Genomic DNA, 13,662 nt, shown 5'->3' on the forward strand with positions numbered 1-13,662 from the left:
AAGAACAACCCTTTCACTGAAATTTTCACAGTAACACACTCTCAGCCCTACCTTCCTATTCATAACGAATCCTACTGCCGTTGTACTATTTTCATGTGTTATGGATTTACCGTATACTCATCTGACCAGAAATCCTTCTTTCTAATTCTCTTCAGTGAGATCTACTACATCTAGACTGTGGCTTTGTTTTTCTTTTTTCAGATTTTCTAGCTTCCCTACCACGTTCTAGCTTCTGACGTTGCACGTCCCGACTCGTAGATAGAAGGCTACCACAGCATATAACTCAGTTGATCATATCGGGACTCATATCTACGTTTCAGCGGCACGCACATTGAACACTTAATTTTACAAATATATTAATTTTAAAAATGTGCCTTTACGGACGCAACATGGGAAGAAATCCCAGGACGTGCAAAGAACGCCTTGACGACCCTTTGATACCACGTCATTATTGCGGAAAACTTTGGACACAATGTGGTGTCATTTATTCACCATATATGTCACCACGTATGTCCGCAGCTCCTGGTCTTGCGGTAGCGCACGGGGTCAGGGATTTTTCCTGCGTCGAGATGACTGGGTGTTGTTGAGGGGTCTTCATCATCATCATTCATCCCCATTACGGTCGGAGGAAGGCAATGATAAACCACCTCCATTAGGACCTCGCCTAGTATAGCGGTGCGGGTCTCCCGCATCGTCCCCTACGCTCCCCGGAGTGTGGAACCTCATCATCACCATCATCATCATCATCATATGTCACACGATCTCCTGAGTTGTGGCCCTTTTTTTTTCCTGGTGTGTCGACACTTTGAATCGTCGTAGAGTTCGAGGGTGCTCTCGCAGGCCGCTACACTTTTGCAACACTTTTGAGACTAACTTAAGAGCATCGCAATGAGCTAAAATTACAAGTTTGTGAGGCGTAGTGTAGTACACCAACACATTAGAAAAGCAACGTTTGTGCCGATTTATAGCATGCATATAGTATTAAATCACCACATATGTGGATGATTGTGTCAGTTACGCCTGATGGATCGTAGAACAAATGCTTCACGCCTGGAACAACAACATTTATGCAAATGCATGTAAACGATGTTCCACACATATATACGTTTATTTTTAGGACGATATGTTTGTCACGTAATAAGTGGTAAATCTGTTAAAATATAAGTAATTTATTATAATCATTGGACCACTGTAGAGCCTCGTGGCACTGCTTTATTCCGAATGAAAGAGAAAAATTAATTTTTACAGGTTTGTCATGTGCCGTTTACTTCTTCTTCTTCCTGTGGATTGTTATCCCTAATGCCTTTTAGGATCACAGTTTATTTTTAGGACGATATGTTTGTCACGTAATAAGTCGTAAATCTGTTAAAATATAAGTAATTTATTATAATCATTGGACCACTGTAGAGCCTCGTGGCACTGCTTTATTCCGAATGAAAGAGAAAAATTAATTTTTACAGGTTTGTCATGTGCCGTTTACTTCTTCTTCTTCCTGTGGATTGTTATCCCTAATGCCTTTTAGGATCCCAGTCCACGTCCTTGCTGGTCTTCTTGCACATCTTCTGCCTCTGCGTTGATATTTGAGTAATTGTCTATTAAACCGGCTGACCATCACCCATAGTACATCGGCTTTCCAAAATATTCTTTACTGCTGTACTTTGAGATCCCTAAGGATGTCATCAAATCTTTTCCAGTCCCATAGTAGGTTGTCAGCTGTTCTTCTCAAGAACAGCAGCTCGTGTTCATGGGTCTCCGTTCACCATCTCTGCAGAGTGCAGTGTATCCAATTGGTGCCATACAAGACAGTAGAATTGACAACTATTTTGAATAGTTTCAGTCTATTTATTAGTCCTGTGACTTGGGGGAAGATTGTGCTTTTCCGATGCTTACAGTTTTCTTCAATGTATCAGGACATATGCTAAGTAACTCTTTGTTGATACTTGCTTGAGGGTTGTGTTCTCTATTGAAAGATTGGTTCTCTTTTGCTGTTTCCCTATCAAGGCAATAACTCGGTACATTTCTGCTGTTACATGCAGATTATAGACTTACTCTGCAGTCCATCCTCATGTTCCGCAAAAAAATAGCTAGTCATGTGATAACACTACTGTGTTTCACGTAAGTTTCTCTCTCTTGATTCTGCCATGGGGATTTTTATCTCCATTCACTGAAGTTTTTATTTATATACATACGCTGAACAGAAACGGTGAAAGGCAACATCCCTCTCTAACTCCTGGGTCAATGGTTTTTCATTTTTACACCTGTTATCTGTTTCTGACTAAAATCTCATTTAGCATGTATGATTTGTATGAGAAAGGAGAGAATGCTATGTTCTGCCAGGATTTTCAAAGCTTTTTTTCTGCCAACTGTATCGTAAGCTTTCTTTAAGTAAGTAAATGCTATATGTGTTGCTGATTAAATTATTTCCTTTCTTCAATTAACATTTAGAGCGTTGACTGGCAGTCTGTGTATGGTCTGTGCTTTCAGAATCTAATCTGTTCTTCTCCCAAGAATGGTTCATAAAATGTTTGTAATTTTGATTTTATGATGCTGGCGTAAATTTTATAACCAGCGTTGAAGAAGCTTATTTTCCTGCAGTTACAGCAGCCTCTGACATCATGTTTTTTATGGGTTCGAATGACAACGGCCCTCTGCCATCTCTGTGGTTAAGTATGTATTTTCCACATTCTATTTATAAAGTTTAGCAATCGTTGCTTAAATCACCGGTCACTGAATTTAAGAAGTTCCGCATTAATGCCACCCTCGCCACCGGATCTTTTATTTTCACTGTTTTCATCACAGACATTAAGCGGTTGGCTAATCCGGTTTGATTGAGGATCAATAATTTAGCCACGTATCTTTGATTTCCACTTGAATGTCTGAGTCACATCGGATTTTTATCTTTAATTTGTTAATGATTTTGAATGTGTAGGGTGACAGCCATGTTACATTTCTCTCGGGGTGGTTAATGAAATGGCCCCTTTCTACTTCCTCCTGTAGCTATTGCTCCTTCCCTTCTACACTCAATATGGTCTTCTGTTTTGTTGCCAAATACTGCGTATAAGCATATTTCTTATCTTAATATCCTCAGTGTAGACTCTCAGTCTTTGTTTTTCTCTCAACTCTTTTTCCTTCCGATGCTCTCGTCTTTTGTTTCAATTGCCATTTTAGTTATAAGGTGATACGACTGTTTGAACCGGATAAGTTGGCAGGTGCAGCTTCGACAGCACGAAATACAGTGGGGAGAATAATGTACGGAACGTTCTAGCAAGCAAACTGTGTCAGTCAACGATTAGACCACACAATTATATCAGACCATAGAATTTCGGGAATGTTTCTCCCAAAGCACGTACAGAATTGTGGCAATGATCTTGGAAAATGACAACAAGTGTTGCTTGTTAACAAGCTGTTCAACACAGACAGTCTTTGCTTAAGGAGTTTGAAATCGTGGTATGTTTGGGATCTCACTACAGGACGCAGAGTTATTTCGTTTGCCCTCGTCCACAGGAAAAACATGGATAGATTTTCTGGCAAATTATAAAAAGAGATGTGGCTTTCGGTTCATTCCACGTGCTCCTGGATAATATTATTCCAACAATCACTTATTAGATAAATTTTATCTCCATTATTTGTTTAGCTGTTTAAAAGGTTCGTTAATAGTAAGGTGGAATAAATTCCGAAATATATATTTGAACAATATGTTCCCCAGCATTATGAAGACAATTCATTCGCGTTTCTATCAGGATTTTCACTGTCCTTAACTTTTTATTCCAGTGTAATTCAATTTGTGAAGACTTTATAATTTGTAAGAGGTTTTATCGGTCACACCGTCCTCTTGATGGTGCTAGCGTAGTTCCAAAGTTAACTGTCATGCCCTGATACAAATCATGTAGTGACTTTTATATTAAACCGACGAGAGGTAAGCTGGACGTACTGAACTCTCTAGCCTGACGAATCCCAGAGTTTGTTGAAAATATTATCATAAAGAACCTCAGAAGTAACAGAAGAAATATAAAACTTCCTATAAAGAAAGTAAGAGCATATTACATATACGAAACTTAAAAGATACCTGAAACAGACTGGAGCGACAGGATGCGAATCAGGGTGGTTGCCTGATGATATTACAAACTTTCAGTTATGTTTGAGAACGTTATTTAAAAGCAATCTTGATCACAGCAGATGTTAGCTTCTGACCAGTTTCGGTCTCTTAGTTACAGGCCATCATCAGAATTTTCACTGTAATGACAAAAGTAACAGTGCTATATTACATAGAGAAGCCAATGTTGTAAAAGTATTCTCTAAAACGATGTATCATTACCCATCTGGATGACGGCGATGGCGCCTGACCAGCTGTGGATGCCTTAGTCATCGGCTGATGTTAGTGCTGATGACTAAGCAGTTACGAGTTGTACGGCGTAGAGAGAGGTCGCTCCAGAGCTTAAGGCATCGTCTCAGCCAGTGGGGAACGGCTTACAAATCGTTTTGAGTGTTCATTCTTAAATATCTATCTTTTAAATTTAAACAATCAAGAAACGAGTTTATATTCATTTATGGTTCATAATCCATTTTACAGCCAGCCTCATAAAAAGCGTGACACGTTAGTGTAATTCGTTAACTGAGGACTAGAGGGTCGTCTGAATGAAATAATTAGAACTACGAGATCATTAGTCCTATAGCTACTGCTGTTTATTCAAAATGAGACGAAATGTATTGAGTATTAATATGAAAATTATACATATTGACTTGTTTGTGTTAGAAGTCCTTTATTTAAAGTGTGAGAGCGAAACTGACTGAGGCACCCAGAGCGGGCAACCGCCATCGCCGTCATCCAGTTTATTGATCATACATTGCTTTAGAATAAACTTTTAGAACACTGACTTCTCTATGAAATATAGCACTGCCACTTTCGTTATTACAGTGCGAACTCTGATGATGGCCCGTAATAAAAGGCCGAAACCAGAGCGACCGCTTCGGTCGCAGGTTCGAATCCTGCCTCGGGCATGAATGTGTGTGATGTCCGTATGTTAGTTAGGTTTAAGTAGTTCTAAGTTCTAGGGGACTGATGACCTCAGAAGTTAAGTCCCATAGTGCTCATAGCCATTTGAATCTTTTGAACCACTCAGAAAATGACATCGGCTGCGATCAAGAGTGCTATCAAATAATTTTATCACAAGAATATCGCTGTTCTTTGACGACGTTATATAAAATTATGAATGTTCGAGAACAATCAGTGTATCAACTTGAGGTAAGGGGCCCAAGTTTGGAAACGATGGTGTCGAAAGTATAAGCGGAAGTCTACTCAAGTTCCACATTAGTCTCTCGCAGATCTGTACCTTAGGGCCTATGCTTTCGATCCGTGATCTTGACGTGCAGAAATCCAGTTGAATACTCCTCAATATCCTCAGATAATTTTCCCTATTGTACCGAAACTATTAATTTCATTTACCTGCACAATTTGCCCAAGCTGCTATATTTACAACAGTTGTTCAAGAGAAGGCGTGCCCCAGCGTCAGTGCAGGCATGGCGTCGTCGCACAAAGTTCTTTCGTACCCCTTCTAATATCCTAGGAATCGTTTGAACAATGTCGCAGGCATTGAGAGTTACTACCAATAGATTCTCTCCCGATTCCACAGGCGGCTCGTTCACAAGGTGTTTGACATGACCACACAAGAAGAAATCAGATTGCCTAAGATTAGGCGAACGTGGTGCCGCGAAACAAGACCTCTTCTGCCTATTTATTTTTCAGTGAATGTCTGCTCCAACGGTTCGTGAACCCTTAGTCCGGAGTGAGGTGAGCTCCATCATGTTGTAACCACATTTGTTGACAAATAACAAGTTAGATATGTTCCACGAACCTGAGTGGTATGTATTTGATAATCACTGCGTACCTTGGCACGTTTAAGAAGGGAAGAGGAAGAAATGGGCCTACTACGTAACTGATTTTGACTGACTACACGTTGGCAGGTGGGTGTTCACTGCTGTAGCGGGTGTTTCTCGTCGGCACCATCATGGCTACAGCACAAATATAGCACTCAGTCTGTGGTGAAACAAGCTTCATCCGTACGAAGTACATACGCAGGGAAGTGAGGACTGCAAGACCTATTGGCTGAACACGACATGAGGTCAGCAAGAGTCATAATATGCACTTTTTGTGGCGTGCAGCTCCATTTCCCGTAATGCCACACGGAACTCTGCGAAACGTACAACTGATCGGTGCTGCTTGCAGGCACCTCATCCACACGAGTAAGCACTGTATCTTCCATGTTAGGAGTCTGTTTAGTTCGTCGTGCACCTTCGTCGTTGTACTGTGGCACAAACTGCTCTGCTTCACTTAATCGTTGGAACGGCACTGGAAAGGTGATGTCATTGCGGTGTGATCTACATGGATATTTCGTCCTATAGAACCTTTCCGCTTCTCTGCTGCTTATATTTCCTCTTCAACACGCGAAAAGCATGTCTGCAATATCCGTCACCTGGTCAGCTCCATTTGATCATGGTTGTTAGGCGTTGTACATCTACACATCTACATCTCCATCAACACTGATACTCTGCAAATCACATTCAAGTGCCTGGCAGAGGGTTCATTGAATTACCTTCACAGTTCTCTATTACTCCAATGGAAAGGATGAACACCTATATCTCTCCGTAGGTGCTCTGATTTCACTTATTTTGTTGTGGTGATCGTTCCTCCATTTGTAGGTTGGTGTCGACAAAATATTTTCGCATTTTGAGGAGAAAGTTGGTGATAAAAATTCGGAGAGAATATTCCGTCGCAACGAAGAACGCCTTTCTTTTAATGATTTCTAGCCCAAATCCTGTATCATTTCTGTGGCACTCTCTCCCATCTTTCACGATAATACAAGTGCTGCCCACCTTTGAACTTTGTCGATGTACTCCGTCATTCCTATCTGGAAAGGATCCCACCCCGCGCAGCAGCATTCTAAAAGAGGACGGACAAGCATAGGGTAGGCAGTCTCCTTAGTAGGTCTGTTAGATTTTCTAAGTGTCCTACTAATAAAACGGAGTCTTTAGGTAGTCTTCCCCACAACATTTTCTACGGGTTCTTTCCATTTTAAGTTGTTCGTAATTGTAATACCTAGGTATTTTGTTGAATTAACTGCTTTTATATTAGACGGGTTAATCGTGTAACAGAAGTTTAACGCGTTCCTTTTAGCACTCGCGTGGATGACCTCACACTTTTCGTTATTTAGGGTCAACTGCCACTTTACGCATCATTCAGATATCTTTTCGAAATCGTTTTACAGTTTGTTTTGATCTCCTGATGACTTTATTAGCCGATAAACGACAGCGTCATCTGCAAACAACCGAAGACGGCTGCTCACATTGTCACCAAAACCGTTTTTATAGGTATGAAGCAGCAAAGGGCCTATAACACTACATTGGGGAACGCCAGAAATCACTTCTGTTGTACTCGATGACTTTCCGTCAATTATTACGAATTGTGACCTTGTAAATAGGCTGTTTAGGTTTTTTTATTGGTAACGCCATGTAGTGCTCTTTATGAAGCTCACTGGCTGTGCTGTGTGCAGTCTGTGGCTGGTTTGCATTGATGTCTGCCATTGTAGTGTTGGGCAGTTGGCTGTTAGCGGCGCGTAGCGTTGCGCAGTTGGAGGTGAGCCGCCAGCGGTGATGGATGTGGGGAGAGAGATGGCGGAGTTTTGAAATTTGTAAGACTGGATGTCATGAACTGCTATATACATTATGACTTTTGAACACTATTGAGGTAAATACATTGTTTGTTCTCTATCAAAATCTTTCATTTGCTAACTATGCCTATCAGTAGTTAGTACCTTTAGTAGTTCGAATCTTTCATTTAGCTGGCACTAGTGGCGCTCGCTGTATTGCAGTAGTTCGAGTAACGAAGATTTTTGTGAGGTAAGCGATTTGTGAAACGTATAGGTTAATGTTAGACAGGGCCATTCTTTTGTAGGGATTTTTGAAAGTCAGATTGCGTTGCGCAAAAATTATTGTGTGTCATGTATAATTTTGCTAAGGGGACGTTTCAACCTCTCTGGCAGGAAATCACAAATCCAGACACATAACTGAGACGATATTCCATAAGCATGCAATTTCACTACGAGCTGCTTATGTAGTACAGTGCCAAAAGCCTTCCGGAAATCCAGAAATACGGAATCGATCTGAAACACATACGGCAGTCCACTACAGTTTATATATTGTACACCAGGATTCCACTTGTTACATAACTATATGCCATTTGCAGTGCTCGTTGGGGCTGTTGCTAGCAACAACGGAACAGGTAAGTGTATTCCACTTTCAGAGCCATCAGAATTATTTCTCTTATAGATTTAGACTCATTCGTTTACGGACCGGTGTTCCTTATCTCAGATTGATAGATTTATCTTTCTCAATGATACGTGAAAGTCTGTTGTTTAATCAGGGAGTCACCCTGTATAATCAAATCATGAACATTTTAGGAAAAACTGAAAGTATTGATCTGGACTGCAACATTGCATGAAAATTATACATGAACCATAGGAAAACCAGTGCAGTGTAATATTCAAGCTATACTAAGATGACACTATAACACTTAAATATAACGGTTTGAATGCTAAATGTTATAAATAATGTTAAGGTTTTTAATTATATTTCGTGTTATACATTTTAATCAGCAAAGCATGAACCGTAGTGAAGGAGATAACTAATATGGAGCCCACTGGTATGAAAAGTGCAAGAAAATACCCTATTCTGATAACAGAAAAATAGTGAAACGATCGTATTGCATTGCCGGCCGGAAGGCCCCAACCGGGGAAGTTCGGCCGCCCAATGCCAGTCTTATTTCAGTCGATACCATATTGGGCGATTTAGGTGCCTGTGATGTGGATGAAATCATGATGAGGACAACACAACAGCCAGTGGAGAATATCTCCAACCCGGCTGTAAATCGAACCCGTGCTCGCCTACCTAGGGGGTGAGCATGTTACCGCTTAGCTAAGCAGGCGGACTAGACAACAGCAAGAAAGCCCTAACTGTACAGTCGTTTTTAGCACTCTGAAGTCCGACTTCCCACAGACTAAAACTTTCTTAAGCTTTTGCTGGCAGACAGAACTCTTAGAGAGCTAGGCGCCACTAGTAATTGAGAAAGTTATACCATGAGATGTATAAGGAAGTGTTTTATTCGTTTCACAATGTATGTTCACTGTTTATTTATTAATTTTGACTGTGCCTAATGGCATATTAATTTTAAGAACTTGACAATGATATAATATAGGCCCGAAACATTTTGTATTAAACACGAGTAAATCACATATTTTTGGCAACTGGCGCGTATTAGTCGAAATCTACGTACTGGTATTGTCTATCCTTTATAAACTGACCACTTGTTTCATTTGTTACAAACCGAACACATTTTCTATCTCATAGAAATATCATCAAATCCTTTCATGTGGACATGTTAATCTTTTCATTTTCAACTAAGATAAGAATTTAGCTTTTTTCTGTGGGGAAGACTTTGCAGCGTGTACACAATAGCCAGCTGGTAAAATAAAGTTTCCACGCTTCAATGAGTAGAACGAAATTAGGACTTTGTTAATCTGTAACCATCCTAAACTGTTATAGATATAGACTTTAGACTCCATCAGCTAAACACACTTTTGTTTGCTGTAGTCGGACTTACGTTTCAATCGACAGTGATATATAGTGCCTGCTCATCCAAAATATTTTGGTAATGATCTTCCGTATCTTAGAGAGAGACGGAGATCTCTTATAGTCTTATAGTCTCTCTTCTTACAACATAGCACTAAAAAATTTTGATAAAAGAGGCACATTTAGGTCAACAGTCCATTCTTTCCTGTTATGACAGTATATTTATGAGTACATGTCACAATACATATAATGTGTTTATACCCAAATACCTACCGCTATCCGATTCTAAAATTAGTCATAAAGTCACTGAATTACACTCCCTTACTAAGTTTCGTCTTCTCCTCGTTTGTATAATAATTTCTAAGAAAAATTACATCAGGATCTTAGATCATAGCCACAACTCATTGCGTTATGACGTTATCCAATTCTTCGAAGAAGACGTATGTGGTCAGGATATGCTGGAGTAAGAAATTTGAGAAATACGTGAGTTTCTGCGTCCTGTATGACGGAGATTATAGTTGTTCGGTGTACCAGATAAATGGGAAACGACAACATGCCATCCGCTGTCAATTCAAGTGTGGAACGTTAGTAACAGCTGAAAATGAATCAACTGGTTTTTACATATATTCATTTGCTGTTTTCAGTATGCATTAGGTCACTAGAATACCTTCTCATTTGGATTCCAAACAACAAAATAGTCCACCAAAGAAACGAAAAGTTGCTGTTTAACATGATTTCAAAGAAAGTGACCATCAGTGAAGCCAGGAGAAGCGATAGTGTGCAAAATCAAGAACAGGTTCGTTGTGGACATCTACATCTACATCTACATCCGTACTCCGCAAGCCACCTGACGGTGTGTGGCGGAGCTTTGGATATGATATAGCTCTACTAAATGGGTAGTTATAGAGTGCTGCCTCGGGATTAAGATATTCAACAGGACTTTACAGTAAACGCAAAGGATTCTGTAAGGTACAAGATCTAGTTCGTGAATGTTAGATTGAAATGGAAGATAGAACCAATGGATATAGAGTATCGAAAGCATTTACTTGTTGACACTTTAACGACAGAACAATAGGTTTACTACTGAAAGAGCCGGCCGTTGTGGCCAAGCGGTTCTAGGCGCTACAGTCTGGAACCGCGCGACCGGTACGGTCTCAGGTTCGAATCCTGCCTTGGGCATGGATGTGTGTGACGTCCTTAGGTTATTTAGGTTTAAGTAGTTCTAAGTTTTAGGGGACTGATGACCTTAGAAGTTAAGTCCCATAGTGCTCAGAGCCATTTGTACTACTGAAAGATTCCAACTTATAGGTCTGCAGAACGTGCTTGAGAAAAAGTGCGATGTAAATAGGAAATAGAGTTTTATAAAAGACCAATTTCACGATCTTGTAAAAGCGCATGACTACTGCAAGTTACACGTAGGACATAAGCATGTGCTATGTTGCCGACCAGCCACTATGGCTACGTCACTGTCGTGGTTCACAATTTAACCTTTACACGTCATTGAGCCCAATACTGCCATAGTAAAACCCTACTGTAAGACCTGAAGCCGTTAAGGGTGTTTCACACTGGCATGATGATTTAGCCCCGACGTGTTCATTGCGATTCGAGAGAATAATGTTCTACTGTACTGGGACAAAGATGATGAAGCTCACTCATTGAGTTGAGAATAACATTCTTGGCCTTGTATTTAGTTTTATCTGTGGTTGACTTATGCAGCACTGTGGCATCCTTATTTGAGGCGTAGTAGATCTGTTATTTGTGAATCGGGGAGAAAATATTTGAAATACTTTACTTTCGAGATGAATACCGTCTTGTTCATTATAATAATGGAGAAGATTTTGGAGTACTTTTGAAGGCATGTTTGTAATATTTGCAATGAGAGAATTTTGTAGTTGTTAGAGTCTTTCTATATTGAACAGTCCTTTTGACAAGAATCAGAGTATGATTTCCCAAAATCGATTTTTTATAAAGTGAAACCCACCTCTATGCTATATAGTTGAGGACATTTTTGGTCATCAGTCTTCTGACTGGTTTGATGCGGGCCGTCTGTGGTAACCTTTTCGCCTCAGAGCAGCACTTGCAACCTACGTCCTCAATTATTTGCTCGATGTATTCCAATCTCTGCCATCCTCTACAGTTTTTGCCCTCTACAGCTCCCCCTGGCACCATGGAAGTCATTCCGTCATAACAGGTGTCCTACCATCCTGTCCCTTCTCTTTAACGCCAGCGGTTCTAGGCGCTACAGTCTGGAGCCGCGCGACCGCTACGGTCGCCGGTTCGAATCCTGCCTCTGACATGGATGTGTGTGATGTCCTTACGTTAGTTAGGTTTAAGTAGTTCTACGTTCTAGGGGACTGATGACCTCAGAAGTTACGTCCCATAGTGCTCAGAGCCATTTCCCTTTAATAGTGTTTTCCACATACTCCTTCTCTCTCCGATTGTGCGTAGAACCTGTTAGTCCTTACCTTATCAGTCTACCCAATTTCCAACATTCTTCTGTAGCACCACATCTCAAACGCTCCGATTCTCTTCTGTATCGGTATTCCCACAGTCCAACGTTCACTACCATTAGTAAGGCCGATATTTCATATTAGTAGACTTCTCTTGGACAGCAATGTGTTTTTGCCCTAGGTACTCTGCTTTTGATGTCCTCCTTGATCCGTCCATCATTGGTTTTTTTACTGCCTAGGTAGTAGAAATCCTTAACATCATCTACTTAGTGACCATCAATCCTGATGTTAACTTTCCCACTGTTTTCATTTCAACCATTTCTCGTTAATTTCATCTTCCTTCGATTTACTCTCAATCTATACTGTGTACTCATTAGACTGATCGTTCCGTTCAGCAGGTCATGTAAATCTTCTTCACTTTCACTCAGGATATCAATGTCATCAACGAATTGTATCATTGATATCCTTTTGACCTTGAATTTTAATTCCACTCCTGAAACTTTCTTTTATTTCCATCACTACTTCCTCGATGTACAGATTGAATAGTGGGGGCTAAAGGCTACGTCCTTGTCTAACACCCTTTTTAATATGAGCACTTCGTTCTTGGTTGTCCTCTTGGTTGTTGTGAATATTGTATATGACCCGTCTTCCCTATAGCTTACCCCTACTTCTTTAGAATTTCGAAAATCTTGCACCATTTCACATTGTCGAATGCTTTTTCCAGCTCGACAAACCCTATGAACGTGTCTTGACTTTCCTTTAGTTTTGCTTTCCATTATTAATCGCAACGTCAGAAATGCCTCTCTCGTGCCTTTACTTTTCCTAAAGCCAAACTAATCGTCATCTAGCGCATCCTCAATTTTCTGATCCATTCTTCTGTATATTATTCTTGTAAGCAACTTGGATACATGAGCTGTTAAGCTGATTGTGCGATAAATCTAGCAGTTGTCAAAAAATGGTTCAAATGGCTCTGAGCACTATGGGACTTAACAGCTTAGGTCATCAGTCCCCTAGAACTTAGAACTACTTAAACCTAACTAACCTAAGGACATCACACACATCCATGCCCGCGGCAGGATTCGAACCTGCGACCGTAGCAGTCCCGCGGTTCCGGACTGCAGCGCTAGAACCGCACGACCACCGCGGCCGGCTAGCAGTTGTCAGCTCTTGCCGTCTTCGGAAGTGTGTGGTTGATGCTTTTCCGAAAGTCAGATGATATGTCGCCAGACTCATACATTCTACACACCAACGTGAACAGCCGTTTTCTTGCCACTTACATCAATGATTTTAGAAATTCTGAGGGAACGTTATCTATCGCTTTTGCCTTATTTGACCTTAAGTCATCCAAGGCTTTTTTAAATTCTGATTCTAACACTGGATCCCGTGTTTCTTCTAAATCGAATCCTGTTCTATCTTCTGTCACATCAGACAAATTTTCCCCCTCAAAGGGTTTCAGTGTGATCTTTCCGCCTATACGATCTCTCCGCTGCATTTAACAGTGGAATTCCCGTTGCACTCTTAATGTTACCAGCGTTGCTTTTAAAGTTACCGAAGGTCGTTTTTGCTTTCCTGTATGCTGAGCCTGTCCTTT

The sequence above is a fragment of the Schistocerca gregaria genome, chromosome 8, assembly GCF_023897955.1.
Source record: "Schistocerca gregaria isolate iqSchGreg1 chromosome 8, iqSchGreg1.2, whole genome shotgun sequence".
Classification (NCBI taxonomy): domain Eukaryota; kingdom Metazoa; phylum Arthropoda; class Insecta; order Orthoptera; family Acrididae; genus Schistocerca; species Schistocerca gregaria.